The sequence below is a fragment of the Vulpes lagopus genome, chromosome 15 (genome assembly GCF_018345385.1).
Source record: "Vulpes lagopus strain Blue_001 chromosome 15, ASM1834538v1, whole genome shotgun sequence".
Lineage (NCBI taxonomy): Eukaryota > Metazoa > Chordata > Mammalia > Carnivora > Canidae > Vulpes > Vulpes lagopus.
The window spans coordinates 21573650-21581673 of NC_054838.1; the positions used below are offsets into that span (position 1 = coordinate 21573650).

At 37.1% G+C, this 8024-nt stretch overlaps 1 pseudogene; it reads right to left on the reverse strand.

Moving 5' to 3' along the window:
• Positions 1–2050: 2050 nt before the first annotated feature.
• On the reverse strand, positions 2051–3000 carry LOC121476038 (annotated as a pseudogene).
• Between the last annotated feature and the right edge of the window lie 5024 nt (positions 3001–8024).

Here is an 8024-nt window from a genome sequence, read left to right on the forward strand (position 1 = left end):
TATAAGACAATTTGAAAACTGTACAGACTACTTTGAATCCAAGAGGAAACCAGTTAAGTCCTTCTAAAAAGTTGTCAAGAAAAGTTTACATGTAGGGGCAACTGGGTGGCTCAGTGGTTGAGCATCTGCCTTTGGCTCAGGTCGTAATCCTGAGGTCCTGAGTTCGAGTCCCACATCAGACTACCAAAAAGGTGCCTGCTCGTCCCTCTGCCTCTGTCTCTGCCTCTATCTCTGTGTCTCTCATGAATAAATAAATAAAATCTTAAAAAAGAGAAAAGTCTAAGTTTAATCTTGAAGGATAAATATGATTTGAACATGAAAAAAATCAAAAGCATTCTCAGTAGGGGAAACATCACAATGAGAGAAAAATTAAAAGTGGAAACACTACCATAAAAGAATAATGTACTAAAATAAAAAGGAGAAGAGTGCTTCAAGATAAAATATCAACAATTAGATATTTATACAATTAGAGAGATATACTCTCTTAGAGAATTAACTTTCTTCTTGAGTTATAGTAATGGAACTCACTTTTTAAAAAATTTAAATTCTAGTCAGTAACATACAATGTAATATTAGTTTCAGGTGTGGAATTTAATGACTCAACACTTCCATACAACACCAAGTGCTCATCACAAGTGCCCTCCTCCATCTCCATCACCCACTCCTCCCCATACTTCTCTCCTGTTAACCATCAGTTTGTCTTGATAGTTAACAGTATGCTTTTATTAAAAATTGTTTTACTTATATATCTTAACACAAAACATGGTTTTTAAATGCTTATTTCCTATTTACGTCATCCATTGTCTTTTATCTGAATTTCCATTTCTACTTCAATTATATGATAATAACTTTATTATATAACTTTTCAGCATGCTATGTGAATATTTTGAGGAAAAAAGTAATTTTAATATATTGAAATGCATAAATTATAAATATACTGAATATTCAACTGATGATCATACAGTAAAAACTTCAGGGTCTTAATGATAAAGAGGATACTGAATGTGATCATTAACATTAACATAGATGATTTTATTCAATATATGATAAGTTATAATATATTACACTGACATTTCTTATGCAATGACCTCAATGTCACTTGGTTTTTTAAACAGAGACTAAAATAGTAACAATTTAGTTGTGGTTTTAAGAATTGCCCTTTACTGGGGCACCAGAGTGGCACAGTTGTTTGAGGATCAGACTTGTGGTTTCTGCTCAGGTCTTGATCTCAGGGTCCTGAGATAAAGCCCTAGGCAAGCTCTATTCTCATTAGGGAGTCTTCTGGAGATTCCACCCCTCCCCACTCGTGCTTGCAGGTGCACACTCTTTTTCTTGCACCTTGCCTAAAATAAACAAAAAATATTAAAAAAAGAGAAGAAATGCCCTTTACTAAAAGCTAATGTAACTACAAAAAAAAACCTCATGATTTCTTCCTTTCATGTCTCCTATTGACTAAATGTGTGTTCCAAACAATTCTGTATGCATAAAATGTTGAAATTGTTTAAGTGAAAATCGGAGTCTACAGATGCCTGGGCGGCTCAGCATTTGAATGTCTGCCTTTGATTCAGGAAGTGATCCTGGGGTCCTGGGATTGAGTCCCACATCAGGCTCCTTGCAGGGACCCTGCTTCTCCCTCTGCCTATGTCTCTGCCTCGCTCTTTGTGTGTCTCTTATTAATAAATAAATAAAATTTTTTTTTTTTTTAAATTTTTATTTATTTATGATAGTCACAGAGAGAGAGAGAGAGGCAGAGACATAGGCAGAGGGAGAAGCAGGCTCCATGCACCGGGAGCCTGATATGGGATTCAATCCCGGGTCTCCAGGATCGCGCCCTGGGCCAAAGGCAGGCGCCAAACCGCTGCGCCACCCAGGGATCCCAAATAAATAAAATTTTTAAAAAATAAAATCAAAATCAGAGCCTGTCTCCAATATAAAACCTAGAACTGTATCTTTCAACAGCACAATTGAACTTCAGAAAGCATGAAATCTGATCCCAAACTACTATTTCTCAAATTGAATTTTTATTATTTGAAAAAACTTAAATGAGAAGTCAAAATGCATCTATAGAGTGTAAAATCTTGGACACTCGATCCCGAAACTGTTTGGTCTTCACCCCATATACTATAGGATTGAGCAAAGGAGGGACAAGCAGGTAACGGTTAGGCAGAAGAATATGAATGTAGGGTGGAATATGGAACCCAAACCTGTGTGTAAAGAAGGAAAAGAAACCAAGGAGATAAAACTCAAGGAAGACACAAATATGGGCAATGCAGGTGTTGAAGGCTTTGAGCCTAGCTTCCCTCTGAGGCAGATTGAGGACAGTTATAAATATTCAGATGTAGGAGAGTGTGATGAAGATGATGTCAAATCCAAGTATGGTGAAGGCCACAAAGAGACCATAGATCTTGTTGACCCGAATGTCTTCTGCTGCCAACTTCACAACGGCCATGTGCTCACAGTACCAATGGGAGACCACAGTGGTCCGGTAGTGTTTCAGCTGACATTTGATGAGGATGAGACATGGAACTACAAGGAGGGCTGCTCTGAGTGTCACTCCCACTCCAATTTGAGTGAGAAGTTTGTGTGTAAAGATGGATGCATGTCTCAGGGGATCACAGATGGCCACATAGCGGTCCAGGGCCATGGCCAGCAGAATTCCTGATTCAATGCATTGGAAGGTGTGGATAAGCCACATCTGAAAGAGACAGGCATCAAAGTATATGTCAGGCAGATGAAACCAGAAGATGCCTAGCACTTTTGGTAGGATGCAGGTACTGAGAGCAATGTCTGTTGCTCCAAGCATTGCCAGGAAGAGATACATGGGCTCATGGAGGCTACGTTCTGATTTGATTATGACCAGGAGCAGGAATTCCCAAACAGAGCAATGATGTACATGGCACAGAAAGGAATTCCAATCCAGAACTGCACAGACTCCAAGCCAGGGATCCCAATCAGTGTCAGCACCGGGGGCATGAAGATTGTGCCATTGAGCTTGAACATGTTGGCTCAGAGACCCCTGGTTCAGAGCTTCTGGTTCAGTGTGGCAGTGTGTGTTGAGTGTCTGTCTTCTGTTTTCTCTTCTCAACCTAGATTCATCCAATCAGAGGCTGAATGTGGTTTCAATGGCATTTTGTCAAATATGCTTAATTTTGATGGGGCAATTAAGTGGGTCCAGGACTGCAGATAAGCTTCCTGTATGATTTATTTCAGATTTTAGTTCTCCCCTCTGTCTTTTTTTTTAATTTTATTTGTTTATTCATGAGAGACACACAGAGAGAGGCAGAGATATAGGCAGAGGGAGAAACAGGTTTCCTGCAGGGAACCCAATGCAGGACTCAATCCCAGGATCCCAGGATCATACCCTGAACCAAAGGCAGATGCTCAGCCACTGAGTCACCCAGGCATCCCCTCCCTTCTGTCTTTTTAACACCTTCTCTTCCTGTTTCTCTCCATTTCTGTCTCTGACTCTATATCTCTGTCTCTGTCTCTGTCTCTCTCTCTCTCTCTCACACACACAAACACACACATACACACGGACAGGTGGACATATAAACTTACATGCTAATAGGCAACTGCATACTCACTAGTGAGAGAAATCAATTTTCTATTAATGATGAGCTTATGGTTGTGTATTGTCAGTTTAAAACTGTCCCATTGAATGTAAGCTTGTTTTGTATTGTTAATAAGTTATGGGAATTTTAAGATATGTTACCTACATATTCTCGTGTCCTTACCCAAGGAGCATTTAGTCAAGTGGTCAAACAGAAAGCAATGAAAGGAATATTCACTCTTCCAGGTACTATAGTAAGCACTGGGTTAAATATGGACTGATAAGTTAGGTTCCTTAATATCAAGGAGACAATACTGGATAATGTCATATTACAAATGTTAAAAATACACACAACTAGCATACAGAAGTGCTGTGACACAGTATGTAGGCCCTACCTTTATTTCAGAAGTGGATGCCAGGTAATTTTTCTCCAGAAACTTGTATACAATTAGATATTTTAGAGGGAAAAAGTAAACATGATACACGAATGTGAATTTCTTATAAGAGTTCAGAACCACACATTTTGTCATGTGAAAATTCTTACTTGATAGATAATGCCCCCAAAACAAAAGTTGCTTTGTATTTATTTCTCAGAAATTTTCGATTATTAAAATCTGCTTGGGGAACCTGGGCGGCTCAGTCAGTTAAATATCTATCTGCCTTTGGCTCAGTTTGTGATTCCATGGTCCTAAAACCAAGCCCCACGTTCGTCTCCCTACTCAGTGGGGAGTCTGCTTCTCCCTCTCTCCCACTTTCCACCTCCCTCTTTTGTTCTCTTTCATACTTTCTGATATAGTATGAAAATGAGGAATAAAATGTTTCAAATGCACTGAATATTGAATACGTAATTATATTTGTTCAGTGGGATTCAATTTAGTAATATATAAACTTTTAATAAAAATGACCAGTTTTCATATTTTTGCTATTAATATGTTGTTACTCATAACATATAGTCTAATTATTCTTTGCTTCAAGAGAATGGGGTAGACTCACTCACAATTCTTACTAAACCCATTATTGGAGAAATTATAAAAAATAAGGTTTTCCTGGACAAGGTGATACATAAATGTATTAAAATAATAGAGTAAATTAAAATTATTTGGAATTACACCTTTAATGAAAGTGTGGTTATTTTCCACATCCCTAGCACATCTCTCTCCTATTGTATTTCTCCTTCATTTACCTTTTCCTGTACGAGGTTCCCTTGGATAATATCACATAGCTCAGTTTCCCTGCCTCAAGTCCATTTTTTTTCCTACTGTGGAAGTGTTATTACATGTTCCAGTACATTACAACTTTACTTTCCTATGTTGACCTGAGCAAGAATACATACCTGTCTCAGTGGCAGATTTGAAGGATTTCACTATTGCTGAGCAAAGGAAAAAAAGGGAAAATATCCAATAGATCAAGAAGAAATTAGTACTATTTTTTTCACTCCTGAGGTCCTACTGCAAATCTTTTTTTTTTAATTAATTTATTTATTTATGATAGGCACACAGTGAGAGAGAGAGAGAGAGAGAGAGAGAGAGAGGCAGAGACATAAGAAGAGGGAGAAGCAGGCTCCATGCACCGGGAGCCCGACATGGGATTCGATCCCGGGTCTCCAGGATCACGCCCTGGGCCAAAGGCAGGTGCCAAACCGCTGGGCCACCCAGGGATACCCCTACTGCAAATCTTAAATGATGTATCCATTTCCTTTGCAGAATATCTGCTCTGAGCTGACACTTGCTTAGTGCTAATAATGCTTTCCATACAATTACAGTTTCAATTCCCTGCACTGCCTTTACACCCTCTTGATATTTCTCTCTAGATCTCTCAGACAGCAATGAGAACACATACTCACAACCTTCCTACATGTATTCACCTCCTTGTGCTTTATAATGGTTGAAGAACACATTCTCATAGACAAATATAGAACAAAAAATAGTAACAGTATGTGAGCAAGGACTATGATGCAATTCTCCTGAGGAATGGACAAGTGACAAAATCATATTGTTTACAAGTCACACAATTTATCCACTTCTCCCTTTATTCTGATTATTATTATTACTGTTTTTATTGGGGAAAGCATACATAAGAAGCATGAAGCTGGATGCTTTGCACACAGAGAACCCGATAAGAACTATCCACTCATGGAGTGTGGTAGAAGTCTACAGGCAAGGATTTTTATCTTCATTGTTGAAGGAAAGAATGTCTAAAGGAAACACGTTCTAGACTTTTTATTGCATGAAAATTATAAATACATTGGTTATTGCTTTTTGCATTGTGACTAACATAGACTAAGAACAGATGTGTTACACAGACTTCCCTTTAGATTCTGTGTGTGGTGAGGACATTGTAGTGGAAGAGGAAAGATAGTCTTATAATAAAATAATGAATGTAAGGACAGAATTCTAAGACTATAATTCATCCTGTGAAATTATCTATGGTATTTCTGAATACCATAGATAATACCATATCTCCTCTGAAGGAGATAAGGGGACAAAACAAAAATCACTAATTTTTTCTTATCAAACAGTGGTTTATACCCAGGGTCTGCCTCCAGTTGTGTGATATTGACCAAATGACTTAAATTTTGTTACAGTATTCCTTTCATCTATGAAAACAATACTTAGACCTGTGATATGTATATTTATGAAAATTCATGATATGTGGCATATAACAAACACAATAAATTATGGCTAACATACATTTATTTGTTATATGTCATTAATTTTCATAAATTTAAAACCCTTTGTTATCTGGGAAGTTCTCACCTTTCAGATTCTTCTTTTGCTACCCTCACTAACTTTATAAGTCAGTAAAGAAGAAACAAAACAAGTAACTCTTTATGAACATACAATTGAAAAAGAAAAACACAAACACATTGTTTGTACTAGTTTTTCTTCCAAAGTGAATATGCAATTTCATGCTGCTGTCTTTGGGCTGGATATTTTACTAAACTTAATGGATTTCCCTCTTCTTTAATGGGTAAAGTCTTTCTTCTCCTTACCTTTACATGAAATAACATTTTCCTAAATTTTGTTCACATAAGCATTGCAACCACAGTAAAATATCATAAATTCACATATTGAACAATTTAGCAAACATTATTCAATTTACATTTTCCAAACATCATCCAAGTTATGGTCAATCGATGTGATCACAAATACTCAAAGCTATTAACTCATAAAGAACCAATTATCCTATAATTCATACCTGTCTCAAACAGTGCTACAAAAGTAACAAGGGAAATTGGACTTTGGTCTGTTTGGAGTTTACCATTGTATATGGGCAGAATTTTACATCACTGAAAATAAAACAACTTAAAAAAACTTTTGTCATCATATTTAGATGAGAGAGTATTTTGGTTGAGAAAGTATAACTGGGATCCCCCCCTTTTTTTCTTTATTTGACAGAGAGTGTGTGTATGTATATGCAAGTGACAGAGGGGCAGAGGTAGAGGAGAGAGAGTCTTCAAGCAGACTCCCCACAGAGCATGGAACCCAGTGTGGGGCTTGATCCCAGGACCCTGAGACCATGACCTGAGCTAAAACCAAGAGCTAGCTGCTTAACCGACTGAGCCACACAGGTACCCCATAAAACTAAGAATTCTATCCTACAACTTTACAACAACAAAAAAGCAAATTTTAAAAAATGGGCAAAGGACATGAATAGACATTTCTCAAAATTATATATATATATCTATATATATATATATATTTGAACAATTATCACATGAAAAGGTGTACAATACCACTAATAGTGAAATGAAAAATCAAAACCACCACGAGATGCCAGTTTACAATCATGAAGATGGCATTGTAAAACAAACAAATGAACAACAACTGAGAAAATAGCAAGTGTTGGAAAAAATGCAGAAAAATTAGAACCTTTGTATATTGCTAGTTGGTATAGAAAACGCTGTGGGTGTGGTTTAGCGCCTGCCTTTGGCCCAGGGAGTGATCCTGGAGTCCTGAGATCGAGTCTTGCATGGGGCTCCCTGCATGGAGCCTGCTTCTCCCTCTGCCTATGTCTCTCCCTCTCTCTCTCTCTGTGTGTCTCTCATGAATAAATTTTTAAAAATAAATAAAAAAGAAAGAAAATTCTGTGGGAAATAATATACAGTTCCTGAAAATTTTCAACATAAAATTAGCATATGATCTAATAATTCCAGTTCTTATTATATACCCAAAAGAATGGAAAACAGGGACTCAAACAGGAATTAGCCCTCCAATATTCACAGCAATGTTATTTACAATAACTAAAAAGTGGAAATAATCCAAATGTGCATGGATAAACAAAATGTGATATATTCACACAATATAATATTGTTTAGCCTTAAAGGAATGTAATTCTGATGCAGGTCATAGCAGGAATGAACCTTAACTACATTATAGCGAGTGAAATAAACCAGACACAAAATCAAAATGACTGTGTGACTCCATTTAAATCAGGTACCTAGAATAGTTAAACTCACAGAGACAGAATATAG